At 37.1% G+C, this 27,852-nt stretch overlaps 1 pseudogene; it reads right to left on the bottom strand.

Moving 5' to 3' along the window:
* Positions 1-17,774: 17,774 nt before the first annotated feature.
* Positions 17,775-17,900, bottom strand: LOC112313436 (U2 spliceosomal RNA; annotated as a pseudogene).
* Positions 17,901-27,852: the final 9,952 nt, after the last annotated feature.

Raw genomic sequence — 27,852 nt, 5'->3', positions numbered from 1 at the left:
GCATCTAACTATGTGCTTTTTCCCACTCCCTGTAACTAATACCCTGAATGTTATCATTCTTTTGTTTAATTTATAACAGTTTTATCGCAGATTTGTATATGCCTAAACAACACATGTCTTAGTTTTTCTGATTCTGAAGGGTTTTTTCCTATCGTACTTTATATATCTGTAGGGATTTGATGTTTTGTTTACCCAACATTATGCTTCTAAGATTAATCCATGTTTTTGTATGTAGCCATGCTCATGACATTTTAACCCCTGGATAACAACCCAGTATGTGAAAAAATATGAGTGCATATGTATTTGAGACTGTATACTGTATATGTGGGCGTGCATTCCTCCACCCTCCAATTTTAGGCATTTGGATTGCTTCTAGTTTGGGACTATTACAGACACTATTCCCGTGTTGGTGTCCCGGTGAAAATGAGCAAGGGTTTCCCTAAATCATATTCCTAGACATGGAGGTATTTTGTCATAGGGTATCTGAATGTTGTACTTTGAGAAATAAAGGAAATGTGTTTTCCAAAGTTGTTCTAACTCATACTCCAGCCAGTCAAGCGTGAGAGCGTTCCTGATCACACACCTCCTCTGTCAGGCTTCTTAATATTTTGCCCTTCGGATGGGTGTGTAGTGCTATATTATTTCACTCGTAATTTGCATTTACATTAGTAAAAGATGTGTCTTTTCATCTGTTCATTGCCTATAGATATTTTGTTTTATGTGAAGTACCTGTTTTATGTCTTTATTCCAATTTTATATTGGGTTGTTTGTCTTTCTCTTAATTCACTTGTTCTTTTCACATATTCTGGACATTGATCCTTTGGTAGTTATAAGCCTTACAAATAGCTTCACCCAGTTAGTGGCTTCTTTTACGCTCTCTTTCTAGTACTTTTTGATGAATAATGATACTTAATTAAAAACCAATTACATTTATGCCTAACTGATTTTATGCTCAGATCTTTTTGTGTCTCCAAAACCCCTCCTCTACACAAAGGTAGGAAAAATGCTCCTTTATTGTTTTCTAAAAGTTTTACAGTTTTGCATTTTGTATTTGAGTATTCAGAGCTTCTGGAAATGATTTTTGCGAATTGTATGATTTAAGGATCTATCCAATTTATTTAAATTTTTTACATGGATAATCAATTGTTGCCAGTACCATGTACCAGAGTCCCTCTATTCCCTGGTTATAAGCAAGACCATGTCTGTCATTTAATCAAAGTTCTATATATACATTGACATTTCTCGGTTCTCTATTCTAAGTCATTGGTCAATGTGTTTGAACTCACTTCACTACCACATTGCTTTAATTGTAAGAGCTTTAAATAAGTCATAACATCTAGAATGGATAGCTCAATTCAGACTGACAGATACCTGTTCATTAAATTTAAAAACTGATTTCTCGTACTATAGTTTTTGGACATCATATAATCGAATCATTCAGTATATATTCTTCTGTGCTTCTCTTCTTTTGCTCATCATTATGGTTCTGACATTTGACATAATGTTTAAATGAGCTGTAGCTCGTTTATTTTCCTGGCTATCATAGCTGCATGGTATTTGATCTTATATATTTTTCTCTATTTTACTATTAAATGGATATTCATTGTTTCTAGTTCCTTCGCTTTCTTTATATTTGACTTTAAAAAGTTATTGACACAATGAAGAAAGGTGTGTTACAATTTTCCACTAAGTATAGGGTGGTGAATATATCAATTTCACCATGTAATTGTGTCAATGTTTTCTCTGATCAATTTTGATGTATTAGTCATGTTCATACAAGTCTAAAATTATGTTATGTCCCTCGTGAATCGAAATTTTTTCAACTGTATGTAGTGACCATCTTTATTCTTAATAGTGGGGTTTTTTGGTCTTAAAGTATCCTTTTAATCAGCGTTTACCTAGTCTACTTTTCTCTAAGTTTTCTGAGTTCTCTGCCATCTACACTTCATGCTTTGTGTGCCTGTTAGAAAGGCCATCAAGCTGGTTGTTGTTTTACTGTTTTTAGAAAAAAATTATAAATTTACTATAATTTGTTTTTAAATGGTAAGTTCAGTCCATTTATAGTTATTTAATGTATGTTAGGAATTATTTCTATTATTTTACTTTTTACTTTCTATTCATCATGCTTTTTAAAAAGTTCTTTGATTTTCTTCCCTTTCAATTTTGGGTGGAGGTATTTTTTTCCCATTACTTTTTCTTTTTGGCTTCACTGTCTTGCTAATTATATTTCTATTCTCTTAGGTTTGTTCTTGAAATTTCACCATGCATGATTAACTAAAAAATGACTAAGTTAAATAGTATCTTAACCCTGAACAAACAATATAAAGTCCTTGGAACATGCTAACTGTGAATATCTCTTTCCAAAATTAAGTGCTGGTTCTTTTCAGTATTGTAATTATGTTCTTATTGTTATTATTTTATATTGATTGTTCTTGAGTTTATATTTGTTTTTACCTTTGTATTTGCTCAGACTGTGTTTCTGTGATAGTACTACTTGTTCCTGAAGAACACCTTTTAAAAATTTCTTTCATTTCAGCTGGGGTGGGGTGGAGGGATGGGGAGAAAAGGCACACAACTATAATTGAATAACAATAAAAAATTAAAATTATAAAAAAGAAATTCCTCTAGTAAAAGTCATTGGTGGTAAATGTATCTTAGTTTATGTTAATGTTCAAACATTTTAATTTCATCCTTTAGTTTTCTGACTACACAATTCTAAGTTGTGGTTTATTTTCGCACTCTTCCGGCTTTTGATTGTGCTATTTACCAGTCTGCTATAATTGTCTCTCTTTTGTGGGCAATCTTTCTTATTTAGAGGAATTTTAAAAATATATTTTTGTCATTGATATTCTACAGATTCTGTACAATGTGCCTTGGTGTGATTCTACTTTATTTATTGTCGTTAGGATTCACTGTGATTCTGTGTCTCTGGATCCACATTTTCCATCACACCCAGAAAATTCATATCATAGTCAGAATCCCAGAAGGAATGAATAGAGAGAATCAAGAAAGAAACATTGGGGATGTAGCTGTAGTTTGTACATATCACAGCTGAATAGCATTCTGTGTTATGATTATGTTATCACATTTGTATTTTATAGTTACAATATTTTTATTTCTACAAGTTCTAATTTTATTTACAAAAAATCCCAGTTTATTCCTAATGGCCTCTCGCTGTTTCCAAATGTTTTCTTTAAAAAATCATTTCAAACATAATGATTCTGTATTATCTGTCTTGTAATATTCGTACCAGTAGTTTTGGGAATCTTATTATGTGGTGGCTGACTCACTGCAGTATTTCTTCTATTTTTGTTGGTGCTATTTCATTGTGAGGTCATCGCTTCCTACCAAGGTGTAAGGGTGCTGCCTAAATGAAGGACATTTTCCCCCATAGAGCAGAGATTTTCAACCTTTTTCATCTCATGGCACACATAAACGAACTACTAAAATTCTGTGGAACAAAAAAATATATTATAGTTTTTTCCAAGCTGACAAAAAATATATATAATTTCGATTCATTCACACAAGGTGGCTGTTGTGTTGGGTGTTGTCATTGTTTATTTGACAATCTAAGGGAAAAGGGGTCGGTGCCCCTGACTAAATAGTTTGGTATTGAATGTTTTAAACATTCTTGGGGCACATCAGTTGAAAATCACTGCCACAGAGGATTAGCTTCTATTGGTACTATTGGCCAATGGCCACCACCAAGCTGATCCACTTATACTCCCTTTAAAACCTCAGCATGGAACAGACTGAAAGTGAGCAGAGGTGGGGAGGGAATAATGGTAGAAAGAAGGGGACAGGATGAGAAAAAGAACATGTATGAATGACCCATGGACACGGACAACAGGGTGGGGACTGACTGTAAAAGTGGAAGGTGGGACGGGCGGAGGGCAAAGAGGGAAAAATTCGGACGAGTGTAATAGGAAAAAAATCTCGATCCTATCCCACCTTTAGTTTCACTACCTCGTTTCTGGACCAATGTTCACAATACAGAGAGTATTACTACAGTCATCCACACTGAGGAACTCTCTCCCTATCCCAGTTTACCTCCATTTCATACTCTCTGCTCATTCCTCCAACCTACTGGGGGGTTAGCGCACCTCCTGGAGTACTCTCCTACCTCCTTTAAGCCCAGCAATGTGTGTCCCACCCCATGGTTTAGTACTCTGCCGCCTCTCGGAGCGCTTAGTCTGCTTTAATTCTAGACACATTGCATTTATTTCTTTTAATCAAAATGATAGATACACATGGTAAAAAATAATCAGAGAAACAGAAGAGCTATCATAACAGTAGTTTCCCATTCCTTACCTCTCCACCACAGTACCATTTCCCCCAAATAACTTATTTTAAGTATTTCTGCTCATAGAACTTGTGATGATAAATTCGACTTCTCTACATAATGCACATAAACTTCTACTTTCCTATGGATGAAACGGGGGAAAGAAGGGGAAGGGGCAAGTCAAGGAACAAGAGTAGAGGACTCAGGGGCACGGACAATGGGGTGGGCAGGGCAGGGGAGAGTAACTGAAAATGGCGTGACAACGGTAATTGAACAATAAAAAATAAAATAAATAAATAAAAAGAAATACGTGGATTCAGTTTATTAATTTTTTCCTTTGTCTTTTCTTGGTTATGTTATTCATTACGTTTGTAACATTGAACCAAGACATTCAACTCCTGTTCTATTAACTTCCATCAATAATCTCCTGACCAACCCCTTGTTTTGAGAATATTAGCATGCTGCCCCTTTCTTTTCTGTGTCCCATGACCCTGCAGTCATGTCTTAATTTGAATTACATACTCTCTTGTTCACATATAAGCTGTTTGCAATGAATGTCGATATTTCCAGTATTTTTAATAGGATGATTATAAAGCCTAAAAATCAATTGGTAGCATTTTCATTTTAAGCCAATGTAAATACCTCCAGTGCAAACCAAATTCTATACGGAGATTGCATTTCCTTCCTCTTGAGCTCAATGCTGTGACCCTTGAGCCACACAAAGGGGAACAGTTCTAACATCGACTACAATAGGTATTGTCTTCTTATACTTTTTAAATTGCTGAACATCATAGTACAATTTAGTTTGTTTCACAGGTACATCATGACTTTCTACATAGTTTTCGGTTATTTTCCTGGAGTTTCAAATGGCTTTGCTTAATTCTATACATGATTTAATTTTATCTACCCTGCTTTTCCCCCAGAGGCTAAATATATATTCTACTCTATCAACTTCTCCCATTCCCCCATCCTACTATGTGGAAACTTTCCTCATACAATCTCTATCTACTAAATCCAAATTAGATTAGTTGTTTTGCAGGCGGGCCAAACTGCTGTTTGTTGAGATGTCACATTAGGACTGTTTCGAGTTGGAGCCACAGTTTCTCAGTTCCTATACATTTCTCCATCTTAGTAGACCCTTAAAATTTTTTTGGCAGTATATCCTCACATGACTTCTTAGAAAAGGAGTGTGGGCATTACAATGACTGAAGTCCTTGTATGTTTTTATTTTATACTCACATTTGATTTATGTCTCTTCTCAGTATAGGAACATAGATTGTGATTTTGAAGGAATGGCCCCATCATCCTTTTGCATGCATGTAGTGTTGCTCAGGAATCTTAATACTCTTCTGATTGTTTGTATCTCCTCTTAGGTAACCTTTATAAGTCCCCTGTAACTATGTCCCATGTGTTGCTTACATGAAGGCATTTTTTTTAACTTTCTCATTTATTTGGGATCTCTCCCATTTTCTTTACTCTTACAGCTTTATCCCTTTTGCATAACTTTATTCTCTTATTTTAGAAAGAAATCCACAAGAAAATGATGCAAAAATGCTTTCCTTAGTTTACCATCTCAAATCTCCAGCACTTATTTTTAATATATTATGTTGTGCTGTATCCATTTTATCAGGCGCCTAAACTTCTTTCTGGAACAAATCCAGATAACATATTTATGCAGTCGTGCAATAAAGTTTCTGAAAGTCGAGGGGCAGGTAAAATGTTCCCTTAATTCAGACTAACACATTTTTAAATACATAATCCTGGAAAATACTGACGTATTGATTCCCTGACTAGCTAAGAATAGATGCACACCCATGGGACCTAGAGGGTCTAACAGGTCAGAAGCTAAAAATCCAGAGGGATGCATGCGATCAAACAGCTCCAAGCAATACAAAAATTTTAAAAGCACCAAGGCAGCTGTGGTGATGACAAGTGTTGTTGCAGAGGCACACTGACAGAAAAAGTTTTGGTAAGTATAGTCGTGAATTTCTTTGCCCAAGGCTTCTCGAGGACTGACTGTCAGAACCTGTCTTGCCTGAAGCAAACAGATAATTAGCAGAGGCCAGAAATGCTTGGGCAATAACCTATGGAGGAAAGGAAGGAAGGAACACCCGAAGGAAGTTAAAAGGCCCATTAAAAGTATCTGGTTTATGAAATACAGGTTACATGGCCTGGCATATAGGATTGGCTCCCACAGTGATAGACCTCATAACATTCTACACCCTCTGTGCAGTCCCCATACTTGGCACTCAAAGAATAGTTAAAACACTAAAGACGGTTTTACTTGCTTACCTTGGCCCTCCGGTAGGCCTCCCCAGAGAGCTGCCACTTTACATTCTCCCAGGAAGCTGTAGTCCTTGCACAGTCAGATACCCGGGATGGACTTTGAACATGGCCACCAACCACTCCCATTCTGCCTGTTTCATGGGAGGAAGACCTGCTGCCTAGAGGGACGGATAGGTCTGTGGGAACAGAAAGAATGTGTGGTCTTAGTCTTCCTTCTTTTACCAAATATTTCTGAGTACCTGATAAGTTTCAGGCTTTGTGCAAGTCATTGGGGATAACATGGTGAAGACACATTTATGCCACGAAAACTCTGCCCCTTGTACACAGGTAGTGGCTTGGCCATTTACACATCCCCTCCCCAAATGACAATACCTTAATTTAAGAAAACCCATAGCATAGCGTGCCTCTACTTTCCTTGTTAGTTCATTTCACTCATTAGATCTCACACATGAGTGAAATCATATGGTACTTGTCTTTATCTGATGTGTTGGGGAATTGTCATAATTTTGTTAAACAGTGTCACCCCAATAAATTCAATAAAAATCAAAAACAAGAAAACTCATAGTATACATTCCTTTAAAGCTAAACACGCACAAAGCCAGCATAGGCATTCATGCATTCCCTCCAGCCACACAGGGAAACTGATAACCTTGGAAAAAGGCAGGATCTTTATTGTTCTACAGCCACACAAGGGAAGAAAGGAAGGTACAAGGAAGGGGAAAAGGCAAGAGGAAAGAAAGAATAATATACACTAAACCAACAGACAAGGTAGATTAAAATCAATTTATTCATTTGTTAAATATTTATTGAGCTCTTACTTTGTATAAGGCACTGTTCAAGACATATGGATTTAGATGAGAAGAAAATAGACAAAAAACCTCTGCTTCATAGAGTTGGTATTCTAGTTGGGGAGAGGCAGATAACATTAAGAAATATAGGTAAAATATTTAGTCGATAAGACAGAGATAAAGGTTTAAAAACATCACAGACAGACAGGAAGTGTCGAGGAGAGGGAGGTGCAATTTTGATAGGTGTTCAGGAAAATCACCAATGAACAAACTATGTTTCAGTAAAGCATGGAAGGGAGTGAGGTAGGATGCATGTGTAAGGCAGACGAAGGGCTGGGAGGAAAACGTTCTAGGTAGTTGGATCAAACAACAAAAGTAAACGCCCAAAAGGAATGGGCGTGCTTGGCATATTCTAGGGATACTCAACCTGTGTAAAGGCATTAGAATGAGAGGAGGTGAGAGAGTCAGAAAGAAAATAAAAAGCTAGACCATGCAGGGCACTGGCTGTCCTTTTAAGCACTCTTACTCTAATAGAAGTGGAAGCCACTGGATTTGAGAAGTGCTGTGATCTGACTTAACTCTTAAAGGAGTATTCTGTAAGGGTGAAAACAAATGAAAATGTATGTACTGGAAACTCATACCACAGGAAAAATAGAAATTACAAAAAAGAAATATTTCAATATTAAAGATAGTGTCTTTCACGCTTTCTAAAGAGAATTATAAAATTATGATACAAATGTTTGCTGTCCAGAGAATGTTATTCTGTATTCTTAAGAGATATAAAAATTCATGATCAATAAGCAAAAAATGGCTGAAATTTAGACCCATGAAAGCCTTTCCCAAGAAATCACATCCTTTTGTACCTCAGACTTAATTTGCTCCTTCAGCATGATGAGGCATAACTTTAATAAAGTGTGACAACTGACAAGAGAATTAAATTGATGCAAATTAAAACTTGAACAATAACATTATATGGAGCTTAAAATCTTTTGCCCTTTGACACTGAACTTATACTACTAAGATAAATCCACTAAAAACCACTAGAATAAAGGGTCCTTACAGAACTACCAGCCAAGAACGATCTATTGTGTTTATAAGAAAAACAATGTAGAAAATCTTAGTATCAGTTAAAGACAGAGTTGATGAGCTGAGGATAGAAGCTTTATATCTCTTTAATCAAGCCACTGAATACATTTTAAAATTACAGTTCATTACTATGGAAGATAGCAATCATGAGTGAATCAGGAACAGAGAACAGGAATAGAAGATGAGGAGAAGAGAATTAAGCAACCACTGTGGGTAACTGTGTGCCAGCACTTTAAACGGTTTGGCACCAAAACATTCCACGATACAAATGTATCCATGTAAATTCATAGGCATGTAAATAAGATTTACTTTTGGTTTGTGTGTGTCTCACTTCTATCTGTAACTCATTTGCATTTTATCATAATACATTTGTGCCATTTTCTTCTTTTGTGGTGTGGTTTTAAAATTTATACATTTTCTTCTTTTTTTATTGTTCTGTTACAGTTGTCTCACATTTTCTTCTTTATAAAGAATATGGAACTTCCTCAGAAAACTAAAAATGGAACTGCCCTTTGACCTACAATTCCGCTGCTGGGATTACACCCTAAGAGCCGTGAAACACCAATCGAAAAGAACCTACGCACCCCAATGTTCATAGCAGCACAATTTACAATAGCCAAGTGCTGGAAGCAGCCTAAGTGCCCATCAGTAAATGAGTGGATCAAAAACTATGGTACATTTACACAATGGAATTCTACGCAGCAGAGAGAAAGAAGGAGCTTATACCCTTTGCGACAGCATGGATGGAACTGGAGAGCATTATGCTAAGTGAAATAAGCCAGACGGTGAGGGACAAATACCATATGATCTCACCTTTAAATGGAACATAATCAACAGAAGAAAAAAGCGACCAAAATATAACCGGAGACATCGAAGTTAAGAACAATCTAACAATAGCCAGAGAGCCGTGGGGAGGGGATAGTGTGGAGAAGGGTTTTCAGGAACTACTATAAAGGACACATGGACAAAACCAAGGCCAAGGGTGGAAGCAAGGGAGGGAGGTGAGTTTGGATGAGGTGGGGGAGGGGCAGAAGTGGGGAGAAAATGCAGACAACTGTAATTGAACAGCAATAAAATAAGTTAAAAAAAGAAAGAATATGGAAGGCATTGGTCCTGGTTTATGGCTGGTACCTGTTTTGCCGTGTATAGTGCACTCCCGAGTACAATGCACACCGTTTGTGACCCAAGGTTTCCAGGAAAAAAATATTTCATGTTTTTAATTAATTAATATTTAGAAACAACACCGATGATCCTATCTGAGGGGATTATTTTGTGTATGGATATCATTATTGCTCTCTAGAGTTACACTTTCAATGTATTAGCATAAATAGAAGAATTAAAAACATTTAATGTGGAATTAGGACTACCCATGTATAATGTGTATCATTATTTTTCCCTCAAAAATGTGGGTAACAAAGTGTGCATTATACATGGCAAAATATGGTTTTTGTTTCAATAAAGTAATCAGTCTACAGTACCACAGAGATGGAGTATTCCTTGAATCTTTCCTCAAATTTTGTTTTCACTGGCTCTTCAAAGCTCTGGACTAAAATTTGGAAGGCCCATGTACAGTTTCAAACACTTCCCAGCCTATTTACCTACCTTACCCTCTTTATTCCGTCTAGCCGTCACCATCTCTGTTACATATGCAACCTGCTCCTATAAGCAACTTCTGAGTCAAACGAGTATGACAAAACCATGGTTTTGTAGGTCCCTCAGTATTCACGATGCTCTCAAAGGTTCATTCCTGCATCTGAACCTTTAACTCTATGATGTACAGTCTACAAGTGTCCCCCCTCCTTCACCTTCATCTCTACATATTCTTAAAACTGAAATCCTACCTGTATAGCAGGGGTTTCAAACTCATTTTCGCAGGGGTCCACATCAGCCTTGCGGTTGCCTTCAAAGGGCCGAATGTAATTTTAGGACTGTATACATGTAACTGCTCCTTAAAGAGTTGAAATTACAGTCAGCCCTTTGAAGGCAACTGTGAAGCTGATGTGGCCCCCCGTGAAAATGAGTGTGATACCCCTACTCTATAGTAAAGCAGTCCCTCAATTTTTCCAGCTGAAACTATTTTTCTCTTTTCCTTTCTTGGGTAAGCACTTTAGAGGGCATTTACCTGCTCTCCTATAGCACTTACTATATGTATTACTGAATTAAATTTAATATGGCTTCTATATTATGTGATCTAAGGATCAAATGTGTGTAGGAATTGCCTTTGCAACCAGATTGTATAATTCTTAAGTCCTTGGATCATTCCGATTGTGCATTTTTGACAATAACTAGTATGATCCTGCCTACACAGCATACTTGTTAGATATGGAACTACTCCAATGTTTCATTCATTCATTTAATGGTTATATTCTGAACACCGACTCCTTAATAAAATGATGAACAAGACAAACCTCCTCTTTTGGGGGGCGTACACTATGATTGCACATGGGAGAGAAAGGGTGACATGTCACCTTAGAAGAAAATAGGACACACAATCACAACTACAGGATTTTGAACTTTAAATGATTTTCCCATTTACCTTCTTATCCCCTGATTAATCTAAAGTATTATTCCCAGTAGGCGGGACATGGAAACAGCCTAAGTGTGCTTGGACTGATGAATGGACAAAGCGAATGGTCTAAATATAAAATGGAATATCATTCACCCAAAAAAGAAGGAAATCTTGTTTTTGCAACAACATGGATGAAACTTGAGGGCATTTACTAAGTTAAATAAGTCAGACAGGGAAAGACAAATACCGTGTGATCTCACATACGGAATCTAAAAATGTAAGTCACAGCAACAGGAGACACGTGGTTGCAAGGGGCTGGGGGTAGAGAAAATAGAGAGATGTCGATTAAATGTACAAATGTTCAGTAATAAGATGAATAAGTCCGGAGATCTAATGTATAGGATGATAATTATCGTTAGTAATACTATATTATATACTTGGAATTTAGGAGAGAAGATTTAAATGTTCTGGCCACACACAACAAAAAGGTAACTACATAAGGTGATGGATGTGTTAGCTCACTGCATCGCAGTAATCATTTCACAATATACAATGTATGAGTTCATTATAACATCACGCTGTACACCTTAAACTTGCACAATGTTACTTGTCAACTATATCTCCGTAAAGCAACCACACTTTACCTTGTTATCCATGAATAATTTAGAGTTTATATCTTTCAAAAGACAACAATGAAATAAACAATAACTAGTATGAAGAGCTGAAATATTACATTCAAGGCAATGCTTCCCTTCAATTTTTGTTTTAGTCCAGCGGTAATATCCCCCCCTAATGGCCAACCTGTTCCCACATTTTATGCACCATTGCCCTTTTTAAAAGATTTTATTTATTTTATTTTTAAAGAGGGAGAGAGGAGGAGAAACATGGATGTGTGAGAGATACATCGATTGGTTGCCTCCTTGGTGCCCCCAACTGGGGACCTGGCCCACAACCCAGGCATGTGCCCTCACAGGAAAACAAACCCGCAAACTTTTGGTCCACAGGCTGCCACTCAATCCACTGAGCTACAGCAGCCAGGGCATATTGCACTTTTCTTTTTTACTGTTATTTTTATTGTTGATGCTATCAGAGTTTTTCCTGCTTTTTCTCCTCTCCCCAACCTCTATCCAGCCCCACCCTGTCTTGCCACTTTTAAATCACATTTCTCCTTTTATTAGCAGTAAACTTATTACTGTGTCTTTCATCGATATGTATAGCAAATTGCAGGCTTAAGACAGCGGTATCAAAGTACTAAGAGGAGACCTCTTCTATTTTGACTCAGCTCTCCATCTCTACCTCCAACTCCCTAATGGACACTTCCATGTAGAATTACCACAAGTATCACAACTCAACAACATATCAAAAAGTCCCAGTTAATGTGACTGCCAGTCTCAAACATCAAAATTGGCATTTCTGACCTTCACAACCAATCTGCCATTCAATTCTGTCAATTTCATCTCAAAAATATCTTTAAAATTCTGGCTGGCGCTATAATGACTCATGCGGACAACGGTGATGCCATATATTTACTTTCCTGTACATATTTCAGAAGTTCTTGCTTTTACAACCACACATTGGATTCTGTTATTTTTCCACTCGGAAACTTTTAGCGTGTCCTCATCACCTTTATAATAGAAACGGTATCTCTTAATCTTGGGCCTGAGCTCTCTAGAGCTGGACCCCACACGCTTCACATCCTTCATGTCTGTCCTTCATAAACAATATCCAGACAACTCCATTTTCCTCCCAGAATAGTTCTTCACTCCTATTGCCCTTACTTAACCCCAAATCTTCTCTAAAATTCCATTTCAGTGAAGGGCTAGAGAGTAAATATTTTAGACTTCGTGGGCCATGTGGTCTCTGTCACAATTACTCAGCGCTACCCTTGTGGCATGAAAGCAGCCAAAGATAATATACAAACAAATTGGCATGGCTGGGTCCCAATAAAACTTTAATTAAAAAATGGGCAGAGGCTGAATTAGACCCGCAGGCCCTGGTTTGCTGGCTACTGACCTAGATCATAGTGCAAAGTGACAATTCTTTTCTTAAGCAAGAATCAAATGGGTATTCTATCGCTAGCACACTGTGAGCAGTCACAAAATATCTAATTGGAAAATTTCAAACATATTTTGGAATGTACTTCCATTAAAAATAAAGACAAGATAGGGAAGAAACACGTCAAATTTTGTCAATAACTATGGATAGCAAAATTCTTTTTCCCAAAACGGCATAGGCTCGTTTCTCAGAAATATTTAACCAAATATAATGCAGGTTAAGAGATTAATTTGCCAGTAAACTTATTTCAATTACATTTGGAATCTAATAATAGTATTTTTTGTACCTGAGGTTGTCTGTTACCTTTTATACATACATTCTTTAATTTACAATTTGCTAAATTTTCTTTCTTGTAACCTCTCAATTGATTTATTACTAAGTTTAAAAGTATTTTACTTTTTATATACAAATACATTTGCCACTGTTTGTATTGCTGTAAATAAGCTGTGAACTTCTATAGCCTATACTTTGTTTACTTAAATTTTACAATTTAAAAATTATACAGAAGGAACGAAGAAAGGAAAAAGAGGAACTTCAACCTTTCTCTCATGTAATACACAGAAATAAACTTGAAATGGATCATAGATCTAAAAGCAGCACTTCAAAATGTAAAACATCTACATGAAAACACAAGACATTTTTTGTATCCTTGACTTTTTAAAAATATATTTTATTGATTATGCTATTACAGTTGTCCCAACTTTTCCCCCTTTGCCCCCCGCCACCTGGTACCCCCCCTTCCCTACAGCAACCCCCCCTTAATTCATGTCCATGGATCATGCATTTAAGTTCTTTGACTTCTCCATTTCCTATACTGTTCTTAACCTCCCCCTGTCTATTCTGTACCTACCAGTTTGTGCTTAGTAATCCCTGTACCTTTCCCCCCATTCTACCCCATCCCCCTGCCAGCTGATAACCCTCCAAATGATCTCCATATTTCTCATTCTGTTCCTGTTCTGGTTGTTTGATAGCTTGTTTTTTTAGATTCAGTTGTAGATATTTGTCAATTTGTTGCCCGTTTAATGTTCATAATTTTGATCTTCTTTTTCTTAAACAAGTCCCTTTAATATTTCATGTAACAATGGCTTGGTGATGATGAACTCCTATAGCTTTACCTTCTCTGGGAAGCACTTTATCTGCCCTTCCATTCTAAATGATAGCTTTGCTGGGTTGAGTAATCTAGGCTGTAGGTCCTTGCTTTTCATCACTTTTAATACTTCTTGTCCAACCCTTCTTGCCTGCAAAGTTTCTTTTGAGAAATTAGCTGACAGTCTTATGGGAACTCCTGTGTAGGTAACTCTGTACTTTTCTCTTGCTGCTTTTAAGATTCTCTCTTTATCTTTAACCTTTGGTATTTTAACTATGATACGTCTTGGTGTAGTCTTCTTGGGGTCCAACTTGTTTGGGACTCTCTGTGCTCCCTGGACTTGTATTTCTTGGTTCAAGCAAAGATTTGTAGTATAGAACATAAAAATCACAAATTATAAAAAAATGATCAATTCAACTTAAAATTAAGAATGTTGCCCAGGCTCATGTGGCTCAGTGGATTGAGTGTTGCCTTGTGAACCAAAGGGTCACCGGTTCAATTCCCAGTCCAGGCATATGCCTGGGTTGTGAGCCAGGTTCCCAGTAGGGGGTGCACAAGAGGAAACCACACATTAATATTTTTGTCCTTCTCTTCCCCCCTCCCTTCCCCTCTATCTAAAAATAAATAAATAAAATATTTTTAAAAAGAATGTCTGTTCTTTGAAAGAAAATGAAAAAGTAAAGCACACACTGGCAGAAAATATTTGCAAACAACTGTCTGATAAAGGACTTATATCTAGAAAATATAAAGAACTCTTGTAACTGAATAATAGGAAAACAAATAACTTGACTTAAATTGTCCAAATATTTCAATAAACATTTTATCAAACAAATATAAGTAACATACAAAGATGTTAAACATTATTAGTCATTAGGGAAATGAAAACACAACCACAATGAGATACCATCAAAGACCTATTAGAATGGCTGAAATTAAAACAGGTCAAAAACAACAGAATCTAACAATGCCTAGTGCTGACAAAGATGTGAAGCAACTAGAATTATCTAGATATGGAGCAACTAGAATTATCATACTTTCCTGACAGAAATGCAAAAACAATATAACTACTTAAGAAAACAGTTCAACAGTTTTTAAAAATAAATTTAAATATATATTCACTGTATGACTTAGTGATCCCACTCCTAGGTACTGACCCAGAAAAGAATGAAAATGTGTGTCTACACAAAGATTTGTAGCAGCTTTATTCATAATCGCAAAATACTGAACGCAACTCAAATGTCTAGGAATCAGTGAATGGATACACTCACGCAATGGGCTACTACTCGGCAACAGCATGGTGATGACCAGAGGGGAAGGGGGTGGGGGAGGCAGAAGAGGGTAAAGGAGGGATAAATGTGATGGAAGGAGACTTGACTTGGGGTGGTGAACACACAGTACATTATACACATGACGTATGAGAGAATTGTACACCTGACACCTCTATAATTTTATTAACCAATGTCACCTCAATAAATTCAATAAAGTAGATAAATAAAAATGAAAAGAAAATGAACATTTCTTGCAGTGACTAAAGTAACCCGTATCTAGAATGTGGCGGTGGTTACACAACTGGATATGTGTGTCAAAACCCATTGAACTGTGTATCTAAAAAGGATGAATTTTACTGTATCTAAATGATACCTCAATAAACCTAACTTTAAAAAGATGATATTGCTCTAAGGAAAACTCTACCTCTAAACCTTTATGACTTTCCTCTGAATTTTTACACATCCGCGAGTCTCTTGAGTACCTAATCTATGCACAGTTTCATTACATACCCATCTTCAGTGATCAGACATGATTTTCCTCAATTAATTTTTCTTTCATGGCAGTACCCTGCGTGATTTTTCATAATTTCACCACGTGCGTGAACTCCAGAACTTACATTGTTACTTCTCTGATAAGTTCTAAAATCAGAGTTCACTTTCCCAGTCTGTACCTGAGTATTAGAGTCAATGGCCCGTGTCTTAACACTCCCCAACTCTCATACATCATGAATCTTTACGGCAGAATTGCATTCTTTAAATATACTGCCAGATAATAAAGTGCTTTTGGCACTTTAGTTCTTAAAGTACATAGGTTTGGGGAGGATTGAAGATAGACTTTTTTAATATTTAACATTCCACTTTATATTTAATAATCCGAGTGTAATGTAAGTGTTGGCTATTGCAAAATGACAAGCAAACTAAAGGTCCCAATAGGTGGCATCTCTACCTTCCCTGAGGCAGTCTAAATGACATTTACACGCAGAAGGGTTTACAAGGCGTCACGTACCCTTTATAACAGAGCAGTGTTAACAAGGACATTACTTTTAGAAATAAAGGAAATAAACCTTATTCTGCATTAAAAATTGAGAAATACTCATATATAAAGAACAGGATGACAGATCTGGGGAGGGTGGAGGGGTCAGAGCGGTTGAGGAAAAAAAGAGAAAGAACTCATGGACGTGGACAACAGTGTGGTAACTGTGAGAGGAGGGGGTGGTTGGAGGTAGAAGAGGGCATGGGACCATAAAAGGTGATGGAAAAAAGAAAATAAAAATATTTGCCTTCCATCCATGTTATAGGTTTAGGATTTAAAAACTTTGGGAATGACATGACCTCAGGGAATACCTGAACCTAACTTACCAAGCAGTTAGGGTGACAAAGTAGAAAGGACAGGATTTCTACTTCATTTCTTCTGTCAAGAGATCTGGGTTTCTATGTAAAGTATGCAAAATTAAAAGCACAATTAAAGTAGATGTTTAAAGAGTAATGGTGCATGCTCCATCTCTGAGATGCCACATAAAATCAAGGCCTTTGGGAAAGTTGAGTTGTTAAGTAAGGAGCATTGATTTAAATTACTTAATCACAAAAGGAAACATGCTTTTGCCTCAAAGGTTTTTTTCTTTTATAAAATAAATGGTCACAGCAATTTGCCAATACATGCATTCCATCAAAATGCAAACATCACCAATATCAACAGCGTAAACAGGAATGTAATATATTCAGAAAGTAAATGTTTACAAAAACGTTATGACACATGAGGTCTGTCCATAAAGTATCTAGCCATTTAATATGAAAAATAGAGACATTTATTGAAGAAGATACAAGATACAAGAAACATTCTACACAGGACAATGACACTTCAGTCCCGTTCCTTCAAAGTAGGCACCTTGGGAACTCACCTAGTTCTCCCAATCGCCATCAGCTATCCTGAGGTATTTTCCTGAATCTCACTGATGGTCCGACATCTCTTCCCTTTCGAAGGTGATTTTAGTTTGGGAAAAGCCAGAAGTCACAGGGCACCAAATCTGGGCTGTAGGGGGTCTGAGTCACCTGGCTGATTTGATGTTTCCCCAAAAAACTGCACAAGATGTGATGCATGAGCAGGTGTGCTGTCGTGATGAAGCTGCCAATCACCAGTTGCCCACAGCTGCAGCCTTCTGAATCATCCAAATAGTTTCCACGGAAGAATGTTCAAGCTTAATGCAAAATCTGATACAGATTCGTTGCTCTACTTGCTCAGACGTTTTGAATGTGACGGCCACACAGTACACATGTTCACTCAGTGGTGTCTACTGCCCCCACTGATCCATGTCACGTAAACCATTCTCACTATATTAAAAACGGTTGGACTTCTTCTACATAGATTTTGTATATTAATACCTTTATTTTCAATGACTTCATTATATACCATTGTATGGGTTATCCTAAATTATTTAACAATCCTCTCTTGTTGGATATTCAGACACTTTCCACTTCTTGCATCATCAACTGGTAAGAACAAATACTACACTTGATCTTAGCCAAAAGGTTGAGAAGCGATCCACTTTTTGCATTATAAAAGGTGCTATGTTAATATGTAAGTATGAATATAATGGCACAGATTATAATCATATACATATATTTATACATTTCTCCAATTTTTTTATCATGATAAATTCCTAGATGTAGAATTTTTGTTTCATGAGGTATTAAAAATTTTTTAAATATTTTTTTAGAGAGAAGGGAAGGGAGGGAGCCAAAGAGGTAGAGAAACATCAATGTGTGGTTGCCTTTTGTTCACCCCCTACTGGGGACCTGGCCACATCCCAGGAATGAGCTCTACCTGGGAATTGAATCTGCGACCCTGTGGTTCGCAGGCTGGCAGTCAATCCACTGAGTCACACAAGCCAGGGCTCATAGGGTATTAAAAATGTTAAGGCTTGCGTGACTTTTCTCTGTGATTGATCATTTTCTTTTAAAAAAAGGAAGGAAAGTATAGCATACGTGCTTCATTAAAAGTATGAACACAATGACCTGGCTGGTGTGGCTCAGTGGATTAAGCGTGGGCCTGGAAACCAAATGGTCACTGGTTTGGTTTCTAGCCACGGCACATGCCTGGGTTGCAGGCCAGGTCCCCAGTAGGGGGTGAGAGAGAGAGGCAACCACACACTGATGTTTCTCTCCCACTCTTTCTCCTTTTCTCCTCCTCTGTCTGGAAATATAGATAGATAGATAGATAGATAGATAGATAGATAGATAGATAGATAGATAGATATGAACACAATGATATAAATGTCTAGAGCAGTGTTTATGCTTTCAGGTTGCTATAATGATGTCAATGTCTTAGTATATCAGCACAATGATCAAAAGCTCAGCTCGAGAATGAAAAACAGTGGTTTTAAGATCCTTTCCCAGAAGGATAACCAGGCTTTCAAACAAAAGACCAAATTAATTCACATGATTTAAACATTTCAATGTACATTTCGTGTAAGATATCATTAGACTTCCATTCCAAACAATATCTTTGAGTTCCTCTTTGCTGCAATATCAGGGAAGCATCAAAGCTTTGACTGAGGGAGTGGAGGGGTGGGCGGGGCAGGGGATAGCAATGGAGGAAAAATTGGGACAACTGTAATTGAATAACAATAAAAATTATTTAAAAAATAAAGTTAGTTTTCCTATAATCATTCTTGAAATTCCTATAAACTATTATATTAATAAAAAGTATTTCTAAAACTAACTAAATTATAATTACAAATAAAATATCAAGCCATGAGCTTTTTATTCAGGGTATTTGATTTTCTGAATATATCCAGAAATTTTAGAGTAAATTTAGTTGCTCTAATACAATGTTTTACTCTGCTTATAAGATGTACTCCTATTGTATATGATTTTCAGAGTCAAATTAATTAATCTTTCTGTTAAATTTTCTAGTTCCTGACATGAAAATTCTATATGTCATTTATAGGAACGTAAATCACTAATCATATAAAATTAACAAACACAAGGTTCACGGTAAGGAACCAAGATAAGCCAAAGTAAAAAGGCAAATTTGAGAAAAGCCTGATTTTATATAACAGTTAACAACACTTGTAATTGAATAGATTTTGCTCTTAATACAGATTTGTAGGATGAAATCAGCTACAGTCAATAATGTATAAAATACATTATTCCACTTATTTTAATTCAACATGATAAAATGGAAACATGAGAATTATATTGATCCTGATATTCAGCTTGATGATCTTTCAGGATGCGAAACATTCCCTGATTCCTCAGCACGGTCATACTGGGGGAGACAAAGATGAATCCTTTCACAGATACAACCGCCTATCTCCTCTTTTTCTAGTTTATAGCATTGTTTGTTCCACATTCTATGGATTTATGTTGGGAACTGTAGATCTTGAAAGATGCAGTTCCCCATGTAAGAACTGGTTGCCAGGTAACATCAAAAGGATTCCAGGGTCAAAAAACATTCAATCTTCACAAAGACTTAATTTTTGCCTTATAAGACTTAATACCTTATCTACTGAATTGCACAAAAACATGATTTGGGAGACATAACCTTAAAATAAGGAGGGATCTATTATTGTTATTTCTGGGTGTGGGAACTACTCTAGGGATACCTGCAGGTGTCCCTAGAATTGAGCTCTTTTCAATTTTCCTTTCTCTGTGGCCCCATTTTTGTTGGACACTATAAAAAATCAGAGAAAAATGAAAAATAGGCAAAAAGCAAAAGGCAAATATCTATGATAATAACTGGGAAATATAAGATCAAGAAAATATAAAAATGAAATAATATGAAATTAAAACAAAAATAAGAAAATAAAAGATCAATGTAAGAGCTACACAGCTTCAAACATAAAATGGCAATTTTCAAATGATATTTAACAGTCTAAAATTTAAGGTAAAATGCCACAAATAGAGATATAGTGATAAACACTTTTGTAAAATAACAATTTTTAAAGGTATACATATAAGAAATTAAGATATTTGCTCCAAGGCAATATGGTTTTCAGATAAGGAATATTAGAAAAGGTAGAGCTATACAATTTACTTTATTAAAAAAGCAAAATATGCCCTGGATGGTGTAGCTCAGTGGATTAAGCACAGGCTTGTGAATCAGAGAGTCACTGGTTCGATTCCCAGTCAGGGCACATGCCTGGGTTGCAGGCTGGAGCCCCAGTGGGGGGCACGTGAGAGGCAACCACACATTGATAGTTCTCTCCCTCTCTTTAAAAAAAGATAATAATAATTAGGTTTCACAAATTGATGATATTCTAATTTTATCACTTGTAGTGATTAGCTAGATTTCTTCCACAGAGAAACTTTTTCCTCTATTTGATCACTCTGAAGTCCAGTTCATATAGAAACGGCAGGATGAGTGCTTGATTCTTCCCCTTCAAAACAGCTTTTATAATTATGTGTTAGATTTTTAGAAAGCTCCAAAGATGAGCAATATTTTTCTTATTATAATGATGAGCTCATGTATTAAACATAATTGATGCACTTATTTTGTAACTTTATTTTTATTGTTGACACTGTTACAAATGTACCTATCTTCCCCCTGCTTTGCCTACCTCCACCCAGCCCCTGGCCTCCTTCCCTCTGGCCATCACCACACTGTTGTCTGTGTGTATGTGTTCTGCATGTATCTCCTCTGGCTAATTCCTTCACCGTCTTTCATCCAGTATCCCCACCCACTTCCCCTGTGACAGCTGTCAGTCTGTTCCATGCATCCATGCCTCTGTTTCTATGTTGTTCATCAGTTTATTTTGTTCATGAGTTCCACATTTAAGTGAAATCATATGGTATTTTCTTTCACCAACTGGCTGATTTTACTTAGCATAATACTCTCCAGGTCCATCCAAACTTTTGCAAATGGTAAGATTTCCAATTTTATGGCCATGCAGCATTTCACCGTGTAAATGTACCACAGCTTTTTAAAAATACACTCATCTACTAATGAGCAGCAATGATTGATTGATTGATTGATTGATTTAAAGATTTTAATTTTGTTTTTATAGAGAGGGGAAGGAAAGGAGAGAGGGAGAAAAACATCAGTGTGTAATTGCCTCTCTCACACCCTCTACTGGGCACCTGGCCCATAACCCAGGCATGTGCCTTAACTGGGAATTGAACTATCAACCCTTTGGTTCACAGGGCACCACTTAATCCACTGAGCCACACCAGCCAGGGCCAGCAGTAATTTATGATAAAAACTATCAGCAAAGTAAGAATAGAGAGATCATGTCTCAACATAAGGCCATATACGAAAAACCTACCGCCAACATCATACTGAATGGGCAAAAACTAAAAAGTGTTTCCCTTAAAATCTGGAACAAGAAAGGGATGTTCCCTTTCACCACACTTATTAAACATAGTAGTGGAAGTCCTAGCCACAGCAAGCAGACAAGAAGAAATAAAGGCACCCAAATTGCAAAGGAGGAAGTCAACTGTCATTATGTGATACATTTAAATCCTTTGTAAAATTTTACACGTTGGGGGGTCCGTGGGAAACTCTTCAAGTTGATTCTTTTTATATGACCCTAATAGTGTTGACAGCTTCCTTGCTTTCTGCCTTGAAAAGACGTTCTGGCTCATCTTTTGCATTTGCTGTCCCAAACCAGTGATCGGGCACTTCTCCAAGTAGCCCTGGTTCCTTGAATAGGAAATAGTATTTTCAGATCACAATTTGGGCACTGAAGATGCTTAAAATGCTCTTTGTTAGTGGTTCTTCGTTGTTTGTAGTCCTTTTCTTGTTGCAGAGCTAGGAAATGTGTTTTGTTTTGTTTTTTTTTAAGTTAAGATAAAATAGATGACACAGTCATACATAATTCCAACTCAAATTTACCACTAAAGTATTTTTTTTACCTCATCAAACTTACATATGCCTCTCCTTTTTCTCATGACAGATATCTGAGTTCTCAATGACAACAACATAATGATTAATTTGCTTTGGTAACACATAGAAACTTCATTTCTCCTTTCCTTTTGAGTCAAACTGGCCTCATCCAGCACCCTGACTCACCCACCGCCTTCTCCTTTGCACTCTCAGTTAATCATTAAGCCCTCAGGACACTAAGGCTCTGGTTGGCATCAAATACTCTCTGGAACAAAGCCTCAGGTTTACTGATCACAGAGAGTGTGAGTTTCAGTCAAATTGGAGATAACATCTAGACCTCAGTTATGTTTCAGCTCCAGGCCCAGAAAAGCAGCAGAACTAGATGAATCAAGGCCATGGCTGCATCAGGACCGGATGCACTGACCAACTAACTACCCCCTGCCCTAGCGCCGACCAATCAGTAGAGACCACGACCCTAACTCCTTTAGTCACAACAATGATTGATTTTCCCCTATATAAGCCATCCCCTGGAAGCCATGGGGGAGCCAAGTCTTTGAGCATTGGCTCACCTGTGACTCTGGGCATGGGCTGCTACTGAAAACAAATCCTTACTTTCTTTGCTGCACAATTTTGTTTGTGTCTTTTTGGGCTTTGAGGTTTGCAGGCAAGTGAACCCCTTTATTCCAATAAGAATTAATCCCACAGTACTACCTGACAGTTTCAGAATAATAGTACAAACATTATCAACAACACTATTACATTCATTTCTTTCATTTTGTTTAGATGCTTATGGGTTGCCTTTTAAAACAATTGTTTACAACTATGTAGAATATTTACATGGTTCCAAAGTCCAATCTACAAAATAAGAACTCTAGCCAGCTTCTACCATGTCTATTTCCTCCCTTTTCCTCCTATAAATATATGGACGCATAATTTGAAAGATAAGAGATAACTAGCAATGAAGGGGGAAAACTTGGACTCAGGTTAAAGTTTAACCTTTGTAGGAAAGTTGTGGATCAAGACTTGAAAATATCTGTATTAGGAAGATTGAGGACAAAGTAGAATAATTTAAAATATTTGACTGAATTGGTCAAAGAAAACAATGGTGGAGCATTTCTGTGAACATAAGAAAAGAGTGTGCCAAGAGGGAATAGTCATCAACGCCAAAGTCAGCAGAAAATCTTGGTAAAAGTTGACAGAGGTGAAGAAAGCTATTGGATTTCTCAATAATGAGGCTTTTTTAATTCAGAGGTAAGTTTTTTTTGGAAGAGGAAAATAGAGTTTCAAAGGGACTGAGTGGAAAGGAAATGGAGAAACACAGCATAAAAACCTTCTTGTGATGCTGTCTGTTTGAAAGGTAGAAACAAGAACCGCAGGGATATCACTAGCTTGAGAACTGCAATCAAATGGAGATTCTTTATTTCCCCAATAAGAAAAATCTCAAAATCAAAGAAAAAACTACCAGAAGGTGAAGCTAAAAAGGGGACAGGTAAATGCTGGAACAAATCTCTCAAGAGCCAGGAGAGGATGAATTCAAGACCAAAGAACAGCTTGCAATTCAGCCTGCATGTACAGAGACCAAGCCTCTAAGTGAGAATTAGGGGACATTTCGCTTATTCCAAGGGAGCTCATAATAAATGCAAACTATGTATTCTATCTATACCAAGGTTGAATTCTTCCACAGAGGCTGATCTTATTTTTTATCTTTTTATTGTCTTAGATTTAAAAACATTTATTTTTTCATAATTGACATAATATTATATTACTATCAGAAGTACCACATATTTACTATAGGCTGATCTTACCTCTTTCTCAGTGAGATTCCTACATATCAAAAAATCCACATCAGGCTTACTTCCCCAAAGCTAGGACTCCTTGAGAAACAAAATCAACCTAGTTCACTGCTAATTTATTCAAGTAGAATGGTGCACAGCGCACAGTTTCCAGTCTGCTCCTAATATACTGGGCAATGGCTGCACCTGATTCTTTGGGAAGCCTTCACACCAGATCAACTTGCCATGTTCACAACTTTGCTATCCTTGATCACTGCCCATGTTGTACAGTCCTTGAATCATCTACATTCTTTCAAACTCTTATTTCCATATTGCTCCTTATAGGCCTACCTTGACCATATTTGCACATTTCTTCTTCCTCTCAATCCTTCCTATTGTGTCCTCTGGGAACTTGTATTTCAAGGCAAACTGTCTTATACCATGAACCCCTTCATCAGATGATCCTCCTATCTCGTAGCTTTAACCTGTATTCACCATTGCTATTTCTAAACCGTTATTCTTTTTCTGTGTCTAACAACTGTTCTTTTGAAGCATAGGCTGTCCCATTGCATCTGTCATTCATCAACATATCATCCTGTGTCAACTGTTCAGCTTGGTTCGTCAGTAATTTGACAGGATCAAGAAGGAAAAAAATGGATATACAGCAGGTAAATTGTGGGGGAACAACAGGGGGTACCACCTGGAGGGCAGAATTAGACCAGACATGGAGAAGGTGGGCTGAGGGGGTAGACAGGATGTGTGAGCCACACAAAATGTACACGTAATGGATAAGGTATGTGGTATGTTGGAGCTGGCTCACACTAGCTCACAAGAGCTGCCCGTTAAAGTTTCAGAAATTTTGCAAGCCATTACATAGGTAGCTTGACCTGGGATATTATGGGGGTACTTAAACCATGGATATCTGTAGATGTTCCTAATCGGGACTCTTTTTTCCTGACTGAGAGCCAGTTCTTAAATAGTTACCAGCATACCACTGAGTGATAGGAAGGAAGAAAAGTGAAATATGGAGTGAATGTAAGGTCAGGAATATTGAAGATAAATTTTACTTAATTCAAAATTATGTCTCGTGCCAAAACTTGAGGCTAAGAAATAAAAATAAGGAAGATCCAAATGGTAGATCCAAGAGGGTCAAGATTAGAGACAAGTTCCAAAGTAAAACAATGGGAAAATATCCTCTTGGCTTAACAATCAGTTTTTGTCTTTATTAATGAGGCTGAATAGCAACTAAGGAAATGAATGGAGATGACATTGACAGGTTCTCCTATAGCACTGGATACTGTTATGTTGAATTCAGTACACAGTATTTGTTTATTCTATTCTCAATTAGGCTAGTGGGCAACCTTCAGTTTTCAAAAATTAAGATGGTTCAATAACCTAGAAACCAATGAGAATAACGAGAATATGGTTGATACATGGCTCTTTGGAGCATCTATACAGTGAAAATAAAAAAAGATGGAGTTTGTCCTCTATCTTCCCTTATGCACTAAATGAGATCGTGCAAGTCACAGAACCTCTCCGTACTCATTTGCTAAGCTGTCATAGGGCAACGGACAGACCTATCTCTTCGAGTAGTTGTCAAAATTACTCAAAACAATGTAGTTTTGAAGTGTCGAGTCTAGTGCCTTACTCATAGTAAATGCTAAAATGTTTAGTTCCCACCTCATCTATATTCCTAAGCTTTTCTTTTCCATGAGGTAAGGCTAAATACATATTCTTGACAATATGAAAATGTGAAGTCAATACTTCTCTTTTTTTCACACCATTGGAAGCCCTAATGCAGAGGTGGCCCGGGCCTGAGGGTAGATACTTTAGGTTTTGTGGTCTCCATAGTCTCTGTCCCGACTACTCAACTCTGCTGTTGCAGCTGGGGCTGTGTTCTAATAAAATTTTATTGATGAAGGCTGAAATTTAAACCTCGACTCATTTTTACATGTTATAATTTTTTCAACCAAATAAAATGTTAACAATCATTCTTAGCTCACAGATCACACAAAAACGTGTGTGGGGAAAGGAGGGGAAGGGTCAAGTCAAGGAACATGTATAAAGGACCTATGGCCAAAGACAATGTGGGGGGAGGATTGAATGTGGGAGGTGAGGGGTGGGTAGGGCAGGGGAGAGTAATGGGAAAAAATGGGGACAACTGTAATTGAACAACAATAAAGTTTTCTTTTTAATGTGGAAGGCAGAATTTTGACTGTAAGCTGTAGCTGGCAGAGAACCACTCTTGCCTTATCCTTTAGGAATAAACTAGGCTAGACCAGTAGTTTTGAAACATATCTTTAAATCTTGAACTGCTTTGTTTAAAGAAAATCTTACATGACGAACATTTGTCACCAGTTTCTGGGAGGACAGGAATCTAGCATCCCTCCTACTCCCTCAAGAACCTGACCTCTGAGCAACACTCTCCCACGTACACATGTAAACACACACACAATCTCCGAGGTAGGACACATCTCCGGAAGTCCTACAATAAAAGAGAAAAGAGAAATACTGACAATATGCCATTATCTGACACCCTTTAAGGATAACAAGATTCAAATATGAAAAAGGCAGGGAACGGTAACTAAAAGAGACTTCCAAAGGCTACACATCCTTCAAGTTTGCTTTTTTTTTGGCCACATTAGACTTATTTATTTATTTATTCTTTCAGACACTTGCCTTTTAACGTAATCTTTCTCTCATTTGATGAGAACCTCCATAACATAAGTACTATAGATTACCTCTCTTGTCTGCATGATAGTTTGATCCCGCCCCCCTTTTAACTTTATTTTTATTGTTGATAGTAATACAGATGATCTTGTCTTTTCTTGGCTGTAATGGTCTCTGTTTTTAGAATTTGGCTGCTGCTGTGGTCCCTGGGCACTTGGCACATGCAGTTCTCACTCACCCTGCTAGTCTAGATTCCTGACCACAGCAGCCAGATCTGAGTTATGAAAAATGTCCTCTAGTCTCATCAATTCAGTGGAGAAGAAATCCATCAAAGTAAAATACCTGTACAGACATCCACGGAGAGGTATCAAATGTCAGATTACATTGATAAAGGATGTAATGAAGGGAACAAATGTTTAGTTAAGTCTGCTATGTGCCATGTACTGTGCTCATCATTCATTCTAGAATTAAGAAAAATCTGACACGCGTTTTTAGGAATGGTATGAAGTACACTCCAATCGTAACAAAGAAGCTAAACTAAGACTTTTCTAAGTCTTTTCCTGTCAGGTAAAGTATGAGTTCCTTCTTCCATGGAGCTCTATAGACACATTTTCTAGCCGGGAAACATACCTGAAGAAGAAATAAACTAAAAAAACCCCCACACACACACATTTGAAAAGCCACTAAAGGCTTCCACTGGCATCTGGAAAAATCAGACTACTTTTGGTGCGAAAACAGATACAGACACTGCAAAGAAAAACACAATACGTTACAGAGCTCAGCCTCTATCTCTAACTCTGGATGATAGGTAAATAGACGCTCCTGTGCAAATAATCCAAACTGCGTGTTTGAGACCTGTTATATAGGGCAATTCAAGATGCTATCTTTTTGTTTGAAAATAAACAAACCAACAACAAAAAAAACCTTTTAATTACACTGTGGTCATATTATAACACATGCATGATCTCAAATATGTATTAAGTGAAACAAGATGACTGAGCAGTGATAGTAAGAGCTGGTTTTAGCTCATGTAAAAATTTAAAGAAAATTTTTTCAAGGCAATATTTAAAAGTCCGTGCTTCTGATACCTTTCATTATCACCTACTTATGAATACTGAAAAAGAGTAGATACAAACTGAGACTTGAGACAAATCAAATAACCTGCATTTATTAACTACTGTGGTTTACTTTCCTGAGACTTTTGGATCTCCTCTCCAACTCCCCCC

The sequence above is a fragment of the Desmodus rotundus genome, chromosome X (assembly GCF_022682495.2).
Source record: "Desmodus rotundus isolate HL8 chromosome X, HLdesRot8A.1, whole genome shotgun sequence".
Taxonomy (NCBI): domain Eukaryota; kingdom Metazoa; phylum Chordata; class Mammalia; order Chiroptera; family Phyllostomidae; genus Desmodus; species Desmodus rotundus.
The sequence above is the reverse complement of the archived record's forward strand: the minus strand, read 5'-3'. Positions and strand labels throughout refer to the sequence as shown.